This window comes from Aythya ferina, assembly GCF_964211825.1.
Source record: "Aythya ferina genome assembly, chromosome: 3".
NCBI lineage: Eukaryota > Metazoa > Chordata > Aves > Anseriformes > Anatidae > Aythya > Aythya ferina.
In genome coordinates, this window is record NC_140298.1 from 9,693,808 (window position 1) to 9,708,832 (window position 15,025).

Below are 15,025 nucleotides of genomic sequence, written 5' to 3' on the forward strand. Positions count from 1 at the left end.
CAAGCTTGTGCTGGCTCGTTGTGTTTTGAGCTGGAAAACCAGAACGCTAATCCTAGGACCTTCTGAATCTTGCTTCCTTCACAGCTCCCCAAAATATCTCAGGGGTGTGTGGCAGACTGTGGCCGTGTTCTGCTCCGTAATGATTCGTGGTAGAAGTTCAGGAGATCTCTGGCTTTGGTTCTTGGTTCAAGAACAGCATTTATGGTGGAGTTTGTGTGTAAAAACAGTTCTGCATTTAAAGGTTATTTGGTGGACTTTTTTTTTTTTTTAAAGCAGTTATTACCAAAGTATCTTGAAGAGTTCTAGGGCTCTCCCTTTCAAACTGGTTTGATAGTAAAGTTATCAATAAATGAATTGGGATCCAAGTGGTACTTCTAAGTTTGTATCTGAATTGTGAAACCAACGAGTTACCTCAGTGAGATTCAATGCAGACCCCTTGCTCGACCTAGATTCTGTTAGAAAGAAATGTGATTAAAAACAAGTGAAATAAGACCAGGAAGAAAAGGATGTCTCTGTCACAACGTTTGCCCGGAGCTCAGGTCTGCTTGGGATATTACTTAACCTTCAAGCTGGAATATTTGGTCACAAGAAGACAGTTGAGGTGGAATTTCCTTTCATTTGTCATTTTGCGTTAGTCATTCATGCTTTTTAGAGGTTGCGCAGAGTATTGTGGAATCCCTAGGGTCTTATTTTATGAGTTCACTAAAATTAAGCTTGGGGAGTTTTCCGGCCAAAAACTGAACGTCAGGGTCCCTTGAAGGAACACGATAACAAATAGGGAAGGATAACCTTTCATCTGCAGCTTACGTTCCAAGTCCATGTGATTTTTTTTTCTTTTTTTTTTTTTCCCTCTTCCTTCCCTCGATACACCCTCATGAGTCCTGGTTTGAAGTCATCTGCATGAACTGCCGACCTCAATTGCCCTGCCAGATGCATCACGCCTGCGGCTCGCATTTCGGGCTGGGAGGGAGATGGGGAAAGATAGAGGAAAACAAAACAAAAATCAGCGGTGTTGTTTTCCTGCTTAGTTCCTTAAGATTGCCTAACGTGCCCTCAATGCACGAGGCAAGGGAAGCTGTTCTTCATGTACAAGGTTTGCTGGAAGTTCTGTGCTAGGCACTGAAGCTAAATAAGTAAAATAATCAATGTTCATGGAAACAGAAATTAATTCAGCCTGACTTCCTTAACTAGGTGCCCTGGTGCATGGAAGAGAGATTGTGGAGTCAATGCGCTATTAATCAGGTGAGCAGCAGGCCTATTTCTGACAGAAGTATTTAGCCAGAGACACCTAGAGCTGTAAGTGTGAAATGCTCTGGCTTAATGTAAATGTTTGTCAGTGGGAGCAGCACCTTCTCTTGTCTTGTCCTGTGCGTACACCTTTACCCAGTGTACCGATGCTGAGAAACAGAGCAGGTGAGCGTCCCAAGAAGGGAATTAGGAACTGGGCCTTGTAACTGGCTGGTCTGTGCCAACCAAGTCTAAAAAGGCAGCAGACGTCTGCAAATCTCTGTGGAGATCCCTTAGCTGGCTAGTTTTATCTCAAGAGTTGCTGAGCATGGTCAGGATCCCTAGACTGATGGGTCTGTGTTTGCTCTGGGGGATTTTTTTTTGGATTGTTTTTTAGGTGAAAGCTTTAAGAGCTTGACTTGACGTCAAATTCTGGAGAGAGGGAATATCTCGTGCCAGTATTGGCTTAATCAGCTGCTGGTGGTGGTGGACAGCAGCATAGATTCTGGGAGGGGTAAAAAATAAGCACAAAACACCTTTTTTCGAAGCAGACCTAGAAATAGCAAGCTTCAGGCTTTGGAAGACAACTAGGGTTACCTTTTTTTTTTTTATTGTTAGTGAATCTAAGATGGTTGATGCAGTAACTGAGATGTGAAGTAGGAGACATTGTGAGGTCTTTGTGAGACATTGTGAGACTTTGGGAAGAGGGAAGGAGCCAGCTATCTAGGTGGGTTGGCTGTATGAGGCTTTATGGGAAGTTCAGAGAGACATAAACGGTATCTCTACGTCTTCTGCAATCAATGTGTGAGGGGGTTTAATTTTCATACTGATCTTTTTGAAGGTCATTTGTAGGCTGTCCTCTAGGATCAGAGCTGAGAGGTCAAGAGTGGAGGGGCTGTAACCAGTAAAAGCCCTCTTGCTGGTAGCTGGTTGCTTTTTTGCCTCTGATTCACTGGGTTTCCATCCCAGTGGGTTGTGCGTGCTTGCTTTAACCCCCAGACTTGTCATTTTCAACAAAAATGAGATCTTTTCTGTGCAAAGAATATTATAACAAAAAAAAGCTTTTTACGGAAAACTTTCTTCCAGCGTTTAGTGGGAGGATTGATGAATAAATTTTAAAAGGAAAATGGAGTTCTCTGCTGAGATGAATCATCTTACGGGAGAGAGATTTAAAAAGTACAAAGGGATTTTTAGAGCATGATTTCCAAATAAAGTCACTACTTCTTTCTTCTTCTGAGCATGTCTACCTTGTAATTGGACTCTTCTGACCACAGAGGACTCCAGGCTGTAGGGAGATCTCAATTTTCCAGAAGCAGAAGATGCTGGTAGAGGAGCTGTGTGTTTTCACCAGTCTTTGAGAGATGCACACGAGCTGTTCTCTGGCTGGCTTTTGCAACAGATGTGATAACGTGCCCTCCTAGAACTGCTGGTTGGAGGCTACTCGCTCTGCCTACTGAGCAGAGGATGGTGGTGGAGGCATGGGGTGGGAAGGAGGGTCTGGAAAAGAAACTTCGTCCTTGGCAGAGCTGGGTAAGAAGAAACTGTTTGAAGAAGCTGCTGGCAGGTGTAGCTCCCTGGTACTGCCCGCCAGTACCAGAGACCTGAAGTATAACCGGAGGGCAGGACCGACTGCTGTAAGATGGACTCGACTCCTTATGTGGAGCTCAGAGTTGTTAGGGAAGTGTTATTTTCCTATTCAGTAAGGGAAGTTGACTTTAACATGGCTCAAGAAGTGAAAGTTAACAGTTTATCATACTCTTGTCAAAATCTGAGGGAAAATGAACAGTCTCACAGAAGTCTTGCATGTTTATGCTACGTAGGCAGTGATTTGTTGTTTTGTTGTTGTTTATTTTTGAGGGGTAGGTATCTCCCTTTCCTTCTCTAGTCTTTTACTGTCGCTGTTCTTTCTGTGAATGTGGTTTGAGCAGACTTTTTGCCTGGCCTGGTTAATTTTCACAGTGGCTTTGCAAGGCTGAACAAACGTAATTACAGTCTTTTTAAAACTCCTTTTCAGGTTAGACTCTGGAACTGTGTCAGCCCTAACGTTCACACTGTGAGCAGGAGGTCTGGGCTGGAAGTGGTCCCGGGAACTCCCACACCTCAGGCTGATGGGAGTCAGACCTGCTATCCCCGTGCCAGTATGGGTCTCTTGGGGCACGTTCTGCATCACTGTCAAATAATAAATAATTTTCTTAGCGCTGTGCTGCGGTGACTGTCTTAAAAGAATGAGAAGTCCCAGTGGATCACGAAGTGATAATCCAGTCCATTAGAGCAAAATCACCTAAAAGAAAGTCACAAAGTTGTAGGGGATGGATCTGAATTCTTCTCGTGAAATGACTTAAGACCACAGCCAAAACACCCAGCTTAATATCCCATTAAGTTCTGTTCACTGTAAAATTCCCAGATGTTTATATTTTAAGACGATTATTGTATGCTGTAAGTACACTTCTGTGTAAGATTCTGGGTTAGTATGGACTCTCTTCTTGAGAGGGAAAGGTTTTTCTCCTGGACCCCTTCATGTCTGAACAACTTAAAACTCATGGCTCTGATTTCCTAAGGAATTTGGCTTTGTTTAAGGGAGTAAATTACAAGTAACACTTTCTAGGCAAGGCTTTATATTCTTCCCAGCTTCAAGAATAACTTGTTTGCTAACAGCCTAAAGTATGGAAGGAAGGAAGGAAGGAAAAAAGGAGGTAAAAATGAAATTCTTGGCCTGGACTTCAAGGTCTTTGTTTTTAATGTTACAGTGTGTTGTGATTTTAATAGTCGGCAATGTGGATGCTATTTCAGATAAGCAAATGTGTGGTTTATTTTGATTTATAATACACTCTGGGTGACAATCAAAATAAACTCTGTTCGTGTTAAAAGTAAGTTGTACTGGAGGAAAGTGCTTGGATCGTCACATAGTAGAGTTGGTGTTGGAGTTCTCATACAATTAACCAACCTCATAAAATCCATGGTGGCAAAAGCAGATAATATGCTCATCTCAGTAAGTAAGACTGCATCTGCTTATTGCTTGATGCCATACTTCAGGATTTATCCTGTACCTACATCCAAGAACTATCAGTGTGTGTAGATGTGCCAGCACTAGCTTACTTTCGCTAGCTGTGCAGCTGGTCTGTCTATGTAAACCAGGCCAGGATCCTGTTTCTCACTTGATAGCTTAAAAAAACCATATTGCTGTTCTTTGCCCATAAAGGTGTAATACCTGGCCATGTTTGTGCTAGCACAGATGTAGCCGATCACCACACCTCTGACTGCAGCACGATCACGGAGTGCATGAACATGAGTAATGCCCCGAAGTCAGTAAGAACATCAGTGGCCTTGATATCCTGGCACTGCAGGAAGGAATGGAAACTTCTTACTCTTTTTGTAGGAGTGAGGTGGTTCTTCAGAAATTAAATGAAGACTGTCTGTAACTTTTTGGAGATTTGATCTTACGTTGTACTCTGCAAAGAACATTTTTCTGCTAGTGCTACGAGAAAGCATAAATTATTAGAGTGTAGATGTCTGAAGTGCTTCAAAAGCAGAAGTCTGCTGCCTTCTGTGTTTAGAAGCCGATTACAACTATTTGTTTTTTATTTTCTTAAAAAAAAAAAATTAAATGGAGAGGGTAAATAAGAGGGAGACTGTAGATGAGTTTCTCATGAACTACTCTGCCTAGAGAGCTTTAACTTACTCCATAACAAAGTTAAAATCTTTCAAATACTGAAAAGCTTTAGAATGTAGGTCTGCAATTATTTTTTTATTTTTTTATTTTTTTATTATTTTTTTTTTTCTTATATTGTGTAGTATACTGAACATCCCGATGCATTACAGAGGCAGACAGAACATGTTTTCATGTGTGAGTAAATGGTATTTCCTGCAAAGATGAAAGAGGGGGAAGATGTTCTGGACAAATGACAGTTTTTCCATAAAGGACAAACAAATGGGTGGGTTTTGTAAATCTTCCCAGGAGAGGAATTGAAGCCCATCCTTAACTTGAATATAGTGACAACAAGAAAACTGAGTCCAAATGGATGCTGTATCCAAGCCTAGCGCTCTGAATTCAGACAGGTCGGGTATCTGAGCAGCAGAACGCACTTCATGAACTTTCATTGCCCTCAGACGTACATGCACATTTTATTTACATATTAACTTGAGACAATGAGACTATAAAGACTGCTAGCTAGCAGGATTTCTTCTAATCTAACATCACGAGATGCAGTAAACGCACCTAAATATTTTAGTACCTCATTAATATCTCAGCCCCTGGGAAAGCCCGTTACACCAAGACTGCGCTCTGTGGAGGTGATGTATTTTCAGGACTGGGTGTGAGAGGGGAAGTGAGGAGACCTGCTTTCTGTTCCTTGCTCTGTCACCGAGTAGTTTGGTTAGCTTGGCACAGTTGTTTAATTTTCTTGTGCTTCTGAGATTTTTGGGTGAAAATATTGTGTGTTAGAAGGGGACTTGTAATCCCTCTTCAATATGTGTTCATGCAAATTTATCCAGAGCTGCCATCTGCTTGCTTCTACAGTACCTAAATTGTTTTCTCCAGGTAACTGGGATCAGGTATGGTTAATGTTATTGCTGACTCTCTGGGTTTGTGTAAGCAAAGTCTTTGCAAGGAGCTCCGTCTGCAAACACTCTTGGAAAATTTCTTAAATGAGTCCTATCACAGCTAAATAATAGTATGTACAGAGAGAAAAAAAAGCTAACAATTTAGTAATATGAAAAGAGTGGGATCTAACCTTGTAGCCCAGAAGCTTTTCTTTTAGATACAGCTTCAATCCCAGAAATCAGCCAAGTCTCTTAAAAGTGCAAGTGGATCCCTAGGACCTCTCTAAAGCAGGAATTTGGTTCAGCAACTCTTGTCAAAGACTGCCTGTGCATCCCTTGCCATTCTTTTGACATGGCTGATCAGAAAAGAGAACCCAGAGAACAAGTGACTCTCTGATTTTTTATTTTTTTTTTCCCCTATGCCTGTTTTCTTAGCTGACATTTGACCAGACCTGAACCTGTGTAGCTTGTGAGCTGTGGAGGGATAAAAGCATGAGTAACCCTGTAGGGAGAGGAACCAGGTCAGATTTTTTTACTTTAATAGTGCTCTTACTTTACTGGTTTTGAAATCTTTACCTAATGGAAGGAATAAATCACTCTAGGTCCTAGACAAAAGAAGGGATTTACAACCCAAGGTGAATCGAATGCAAACCACAAGGAACTTCAGCACAAAGTCTGCCAAACAGATCTGCAGTCTTATTTCAAGCTCTGGGGTGTTTTCTTCTTATTTTATTTTTTATTTTTCATTGTGCAATTCCTGTGCCCATTTGACCTGACAGGAAATCAAAAGAAAATGATGTGTAGTATTAACAGTATAAGAGGTGGATCACTGACTAAGAAAGTGCTGGAGCAAATGAATGCTTTCACAAGGTTGGTGCATCTTCTCCATCATCTGCCTCCCAATTACACACACGTGTTAATTTGCTGGGAGGATAAAAATGAGAAGAAAGACAATTCCAGCTCTTGTCAAACTAAGGGGTAAAAAAATAATAAAATTCCATGGCAAAATGAGTGACAACCCAAGCAAAAAGCCACCACTTTTGCCTCTGGCGGACAGGCAGGTTTTGTGAGCTTTTTCCCATCCCTTGGCCTTAAACTAACTAACTAAATAAGTACATCATCCGCCCTTATTAACAAGGACTAGGAAGCTGGTGGTTGTAATAATATCCCCCCTTCACCTAGAGCAGGGCTTCTATTCTATTTCCTTTCACGTATATGGCAAAGGTCAGCTATTGAGAGCGACTTGTCGTTGCTGCTGGGAGCGGCTGTGTCTCTCTATTACTAGCTCCTACTGTTTCAGTCCCAAGTGTTTGTCTTTTTTTTTTAAGCTTCAGCATCCCAAGCTTATTGGGAGAGGAAATATATCAGAAAAGCAACCCACAAACAAGGTTAAAAGCACAAATAAAGATGGAGAGAGAAATAGAAAGGGGAGGAGAAAAAAGGAGGGGGGGGATCAGTCCAATTTTCTTTGGAGACGTATCGCATTGTTGGGGCTGTCTGGCGGTGTTCCAGTGCTTCAATTGAAAGCGAATTTCTTTTATTGAATTCCATCCAGAGATATCATAACCTCAAAAGGCTACTATTACCCAGAGGGTTTCACATGAAACCATCTGAGCGTGACTTTTGAAATGCAAGAAGTCACAATTGTCATTTGACAACACGGGACCTGTCAAGGCCCCTCTTTCCAGACAGGCAAGTTGTTTACATAATCCTTCCACCCCCCATATTGAGGTGAAAACCCTTCCAGTGCTGGACTTTTTTCCTTAGCAGGTGCGCTCAAAACAGTAATAATAATAAAAAAAAAATCCCATGTGAACTCCATAAAACCATCCTGTACCTTGACAAGTAAGATTTAAACATCAGCTTTATGAATGCACAATTGGAGAGGAATTGAGTAGGCAACTGAAAGACTTCTAAGTTTCTATGAACCGTGTCCCTTTTATTTTAGTAATAAAAATAATGATAATCCAGAAATGAAGTGGCAAGTCAAAGATCAAGATGTTGGAAAAAGACACTAAAGAGAATTCAGCCACAGACCTCAGGGAAACTAGAGGGCAAAACAAGATCAGGTGTGAGCCTTCAGGCTGGTGAGACACGTCAGGCACCTCAGCTTCCCCTGGCAGTGCTGAGAGCAAAACAAAGGTGGCTGCTGCTGGCAGGAATTGCTGTCAGGGACCCTTCCTCTTCACAAGGTGAGGCGGGGTGGCTGTGAAAGCTTGAGAACGGATGGCATCCCGAAGGGTAGTGTGTCACGGAGTCTTGCTGGTGGTGTGCTGAGGTTATTTGGCAGTTTGGTGGCATTTTGACTCTCTCCACAGATGGTAAGATAGTGTGTGCTTGTGCGTGTGTGTGCATGCATGTGTGCACGTTTTCAACAGATCGCTTTTTGGCTGTGGATAGGCTCACTACCCAGAGAGCCCAAGGTGGGGTTGTAATGATACTCCCAGACTTCCTAGGAGGTTTTGATGTGAGAGGAATCGATATGTGGGATGTACAGTACCTTTTTTTTTTTTTCCCTGAGGGCAAAAGAAGCTAGCAAAAAAGAAGTGGCCACGTTTTGATACAAGCTGCATTCCTAGAATGGGCTTGTCAAGAGGGTGAAGAAGTCTGCGGTGAAAAGGGGAGGAAGTCGTAAAGCATGCAGTAGACAGGCTTCATAAAACTGTTGGGGGAAGCAAATGGAAATAAATTTGACTACGATCTGGTAAGAAAAAAATACATAAAAATGGCATGTGGGAGAAATCTATTGAAAACCCAAATGGAGTACAGTGTTCTCCTTGTGTGCAGTCACAGTCCGGCGTCCTTGGAGGGCTGGGGGAAGCAGGAGTTCACAGGGGTGCAGCAGTGGACAAGCTGGTTCAGAAATCTTCTGGCAGCAGTTGGAAACCAGTGAGCAAAATGACAACCTGCACTTGGGTTACACTACGTGGGTGAGAAGGTAAATGTCATTTATGATTCACTGCTCTGCAAAATCCCTGGTGGAGTTGAAAGATCCCTCTGAAAATACCTTCTAGGAAAAAAGAAAAGAAGGATGGCAAATGAAAGATTTGTCTTCAAGCAGGAGAGACAAGATGTAGGTGCGATAGTGATCAGTTTGAATTCCTCAGCACGCCCACAAGTACTTACTCGTAATTTTTGTGCAACAGAGTGTGATGAAGATGAGAAGTTGAGTTGATGAATGTTTGATAGAACAAAGTGTTTAAGATCGCATGTAGGACAGACTGGTGGGTGTCAAATGAGCGTAGATACGTGGTGGAGTTACAAATGTGTCAAAAACAACAGCGGGTCTTAAACTGGAAAGGCTGAAGAAAGTGGAAGGTTAAAAAGTAAGCAAGTCTCTGGTCCTTGGCCAAACTAAAAGGAGATACTTGGAAAAGAACACCTGAAGTTTGGGAAATCAAATGAGACTTTCCTATAAGGGCAAAAAGAATATAAAAGAAATCATAAAAATGATGTGCACCGAGATTCTGTTGGCAAACCTCTCCCCAGCATTGTGTTCTCTATCTAGACACCGATAATTTATCACGGGCTGCTCAGAACTGGCCTCCCACTCCAGGTCATTCAGAGGCATCAAAAAGAAAACACGAAAGAACACTATGCAGGAAAAATATGCCCTTAAGCAGTAACAAATTATTGATGGTAAAATGCCTCCATATCTTACGGCTCCATTAAGGAGCTTTGGAACAAAGCCTTCTTTAAGACCATTGCAGAACAAGAACTGATGGCTGCTCCCTCTGTAAATACAGGGATGCAAAGGCAGACAGGAGTAACAGTACACAGAACTGGAATAGGGAGAGGCTTCTTGGAAGAGAAAAGCCTGGAAGTTTATATGTCATAACGCTGAGTAGATTTTTGAAGTCTAAGTGGAGGAAAATATTGATGAGCCATCTAACAGCACCGTAGCAAACCCTGCAAAATCCAGTGCTGTTGGAAATTAGTCAGTGTACGAGATACAATAGCAGATGGAACAGATGCTGGAGTTCCGCTACAAGAGGAATACTAATTCTGGAGATGTGCCTGCTCCAGATGTCCTTTCATAAAGCACAGAGCTGCAGCGACTGCCTTAGAAGTCATAGTAAATCCCTAAATATAATAACGCGCAGCAACAACACAAAATATGCTAGTGGCAAATTTGCAAGGCATGGTGGTTCTTCTACTCCACCTTCATGTGCACGTAATGCTGTTGATCACTCCTTTTCTTTTGTCATGAGGGGAGATCGGGGCTTTAGCACTGCTGGTATTTTCTAATTCATGAAAGCCGTCATACTTCACTCACTGCGAGTTGTATGAAGCAGGTGAGGAGAGTGTTCCTCGAGTCTGCACAAAAGGGAGCTGTTGACTAATTCTACCTGCTAGTCCTGGGGGGACAAAACCCACTATTTTGGGACCCATGGTTTTACTTTTGTGAAGAGCACCCTTGGCAGCACTAGGAAAAGGTGTCATGGCAGAAACTGAGTCAGCTTATTTAGCAACAGGTAAGTTCACTGCGAAGGGCTGGGAGCCCTTACAGCTGTTAGGCATGAAAATCCAACGAAAGCTTTTTTTTTTTTTTTTACTTCATACAGAAAGAATTGTTTGAGTTAAAAATAATAATAAAAAAAATAAGAAAAAAAGAAAGATTTATTTGTGGTTTACATTTTTCACCATACATTATGTAAGGCCATCGCACTTAAACATGATTTGTGAGCATATTATTGAACAAAAAGTATTCCTGGCAGGAGAAGAAAAGTGATATTTTTCTATCGTGTTCATTATTATTAATATACTAGTATATTTTCCAGTGTAATGTGTTACCACTTTATGCGTGGTCTGCCAGTGATGTAGTAGTTGAAAACTGAAATGTGATGAGGCAGTGGAGTAAGTCAAGTGAACTCAAACGAGTGTTGATCCACCTCGAAACAAGATAATTTTGTTCTGATTATCCTAAAAGAAATAAATGGGAATTTCCTGAATAAAAAGTTTATTTTTACAGAACCTACTTGTTTAACTTGAAGCTGTTGTTGGCAAGTTCCCAGCCACGTGAGTGCAGTGTGATTAAATCTCGGGCTCATTGTTATTATAGCTAACAGTGGTCGTTGGGATTTTATTTTATCTGATGATGTGTTGGGTCTCATTCCTAAACTGCCGCAGAGCTCCTTCAGCACCAGGAGGAGATAATAAAGAAGGGGCAGAGTGCTGGCATGCCGGTGTCTGCGGAGCTTCTTGATTGATCAGTCATGGCTAAATGAGTGCAGCACTTCTTGGTGGCAGCAGTGGGTTTTGTGGGATGCATTTCTTCCCTGCAGATTTTAGAAACAATTTACTCCCGGAGGTGGGAAAGAAGCAATTAATTTTGAATCTTGTAAAGCTAAGAAAGAAGAGAACACTGATTTGTGTCTATCCTTAGAAATCTTTCATCAGTACCTCTTTGTATTTCTTGATACCTGTCTAGGCAATGATTTTGGAGTAAATTGTGCATAGAAGCACCATTCTCTATTGCAGGATTAGAAGTTTCAGTGCCCTGGGTTGAGAACAGCAGTTTGCTTTCTCTATTGACTTCATGCAGACCATCTCCTGGGTAGTGAACTGTCTCACAAAACAACAGTAACTACATGGGAGATGCCCACATTTGGGAGTGATACTAGCTGGATATTTTCCTCTCTGAGCAGAGTTTATATTCCCCATAGAGGAAATATAGTTTGAAACTGATGGTTTGTAAAGGAAGGATGGGGCTGTCCTGCTTATACAAGAAACTTTCATTTGCTGGAACACAGGGATTTACTCACCCTTGGGACTGTGCATTAGCACAACCAGTGTTAGCCTCCAAAACTGAGAGTAGCCTGGAGGACTGATGCTTCAAAATACTGGCATTTAAGTTTTTGCCATCGGAATTAGTTTGAGCTGATGTACCTTGAACTGTGGCAGAGCCTCTTTGCTATAAGTGGTTGGGTTGTGAGGGTGATGCCAAAAAGTAAGGGAAGGGAGTAAATCTTATGACTGGTGTTGTGCAGAGTGGCCTTTCTGTGGTCTAAGAGAGACGCCGAGGTGCTGTCTTAGGAAAATAATAAACTGATCTCATTAATTCCTTTCCATCACCACTGAGTTTTCCAACCACAGGGAAATGTGTTTTTTTTTCTAGGGTAGAGAGAACCGCATCCACATACCTGCTGTCAGTGTGTGAAAGTGCAGCAGCAAAAGATGTCTGAAAAAGTAGTGTGTTAATGCTTCTTATTCTCATGGGAATATGTGCTGAGGTGATCTGCAGGTAAAACAATTGAGTGGGAGAGGTGGTCCCAGGATAAGGGGACTCTGACATCCTGGCCTGGCTGAGCCTTCGGGTGGAGCCAGGAGCCATGGCTTCGCACTGCGTAACACATGTTGGGATCTGATAAAACAGGATTCACATGGAGTTCCGTGGCAGCAGGTTACTCAGCTCATTTGATCATAATTCAAGCCATTTGTGTAACTAATGATGCTCTCAGATGTTTGGCAGAATAAACTAATCAGCCGTTTAACAGCAGCACAGCTTCTCTGCGGCTCAACGTGGACCCGAGGAGTTCTCCTGCAGTCAGAGGTGCAGCTCCTATCTCCGTGCGTTTTCGTTAGCTGCGTGGTTCAGTAACCTTTCAGCAGACCCAGCTCTGTAACAAATAGTTGAGCAGGAAGAAAGAATGTGCTGGGGAAAAGGCAGTCTCGATCGGTTGCTGCACATCTGGTTTAATGTCTTTGCAGTGAGGCAGTGTACCAAGTCAGCATGTGTTCTGCTAATTCTGAAACAGTGTGAATCAAATAGGCTCATGGATGAATGACCCGGGATGTGGTTTGCAGGTTTTGTGAGTCTCTCATGCTAATCCAAGGCCACTCCAGGTTAAATAATCACACATAACTTGCCTGAAAGATGAACATGATGATGCAGTCACAGTAGCTGGTTTTCAGCTTTTATATTTCAATCTCTATTTTTTTTTTTTTTTCCTTAAGGGAGGACTGATGAGACCTACTGGCCCTTAATAGCGTGGTATTATAGCCCAGATCCTTAGCTGTTATTAATAGGTGCACTTCTGCGGATGTCAGTGCAGCTGCTTCCAGTTCATACTTGTAAGGAATATTGTTGCCTGATGCATTTAGAAACCCAATTTCTTGATTTATTTAGAGAAGAGTAAAGTCTGATAAATGCTTTTTCTTTCTGTAAAGGTGGGAAACCGCCCATTGCCATAAAGGGCACAATCCTATCCGTAAGCCTGGCTGTTATAAAGGAGTGTTTTGTTCTGTTACATCCACTTCATAGGTCACTGAAAATAGTATTTACAGTGAGGGTACTGGGTTCCTACCTAGTTCCACAACTGCAAACTATCATATAATGCTATTCAAACACACATTTAACACATTTCTAACAACGTGCTACTTTGTTGCTGGAATAAAAAACACAGGTACAGTTAATGACAACTTTTGATGAGAGCAAGATTGCTTTAAAGACAAAGAATTAGGAAGATTAGCTAGATGACTAATTCACCATGGAAGCAAATTTGTCCTTTTATGGGATAATAAGTTTCCTTAGTTTCATGTTTCAAAAGCTTCATTTACGTTTCAACGCAATATAATTGCATGAAAAGAGGAATGTGTTTCCAATAGAATTAAGATCCTTAAAAGTGTCTTTATAACTGGTGTTTATGCTGTAAACAGAGGGAAGGATGGTTTTATTTGGCCTCTGATAGACTTATGAAGAAATAGGTGCCTCCAGAACCCCGCGTACAGTTTGCATGCTAATCATTTTTGTAATTGATCTTTTCGGCTTTTTTCATGCACTGTGGAAGGTTGTCAGATGCCTCTTTGAAGTTAACTAATGATCATGCGAGCAAAGAATCTGCAGTGGGAGCCAGGTCTCTCTGGCGTTGTAGCAGCACAGCTTCCACATGCTGGCGCTCTTCCGTTACCTTGCGGGATGTTTTTCAGGTAAGCGGGCAGGTAGGAAGCTCGCATTGGCATACAGATCTATGGGGGCAGGCCAGCACAATTTATAACTCCCAAAATGGAGGGGGAAAAAATGCTCTTTTTGCTCTTCAGTGTCAAAAGCTGGCATATTTACCATGCAGAATAAAGCTACGCGCTTGTTCTTTACATACTTTGCACTGTGACTTAGGAAGTCTGAAACTGGTCACAGCCTCATTCTCGCTTGAAGATTCACATCCCTGCAGGTTGAAAGGTGTGGACAGGAGCTGCTGGGCTGCCATCTCTGGGAAGCTGTCTGATGACACGGTTGGAGTTGCCTTCTTGAATCAGTCTGTAGCCAGATAGTTGCATAGGGAGTCTTTTTTGTTTCTCCTGTCCCCGCACACTGAGAGTGTATGTCTCTAATAAAACACTCATACGCCGGCTTTTGAACAGATCACTCTGTCTCACTTTATTTCTTCTTTATTTTTCCTTTTTATTTCTTTTCTCTTGCTCTGTTCTCTTCTGCTGTCTGTAAGTACTACAGCAGAGCTCTTTTCTGTGCTCTAGTCACCCCTAACCCATAAAATAAACTACTTTTAAAAGGGCAGGGAAGGAACAATAATAGATGGTCTAATAAAAGGTACTGTGTCTCCCTACAAGCCTTCCTTCACTTCAAAACAACACAGCAGTGTGATAAAATAAACTGCTGTTGCCATATGTTTTGCTGAAGAATCCTCCCTCTTTCCCAAGAGGTGACACAGTTACGGTAGTTTTGAATTTGGTATTACTGAAGGCTGACCTTTAGAGCTCTTAGTTTGGAAAATGATCATTCTGGGATGTTTCTGTAAGTATTTTCTACTCACAGCCAGCTCAACTTGAGCAAGAAAGGAGGGAATATATATATTTTGTTATTTACTCACATCATCACCAGAACACTGTTGTGATCTTGCTTGCTTTTCCCAGGTCCCTTATTCATCTGGAATAGATCTTGCAGAGGCAGAAACAGGCTGTGGGAGGACGGGAGGACATTTGAGAGGAAAATGGGCTGCGTGGTTTCCCCATCGCTCTTGCTATTAAGCTAAAACTGTGTCCACATCTGGCTCATAGTTAACATGCCACTGCCACCATGTGAGAGTAGCACCTTTATGGGAGGAGATTTGGATTCTAGAGACAGCTTGCAATAATTTTTTTTTTTTTTTTTTTCTTTCTAAGAATGTACTTCAGGGAGAGAAAACACTGATTTGGGTTCTTTATTTTTAGTTGTAACAGATAAGAAGTCTGTGTATCAATCACAGCATGAACAAGGCTTACAATGTTAGTCTCCGTTAACAAGCCAAAGTAAACTCTCTGC

At 41.9% G+C, this 15,025-nt stretch overlaps 1 long non-coding RNA gene across 2 annotated transcripts in view; it reads left to right on the forward strand.

Moving 5' to 3' along the window:
- The window catches only part of LOC311434720, a 68,439-nt gene that overhangs the window by 19,628 nt on the left and 33,786 nt on the right, over nt 1–15,025 (forward strand). The window contains exon 4 of one of the 2 annotated variants that reach the window (XR_014691676.1): nt 1,192–1,247. The exons of the other annotated variant lie outside the window; for it this stretch is intronic. This is a non-coding gene — a long non-coding RNA (uncharacterized lncRNA). Of the gene's footprint in view, nt 1–1,191; nt 1,248–15,025 lie in introns of those variants that run through there. 2 annotated transcript variants of the gene reach the window in all.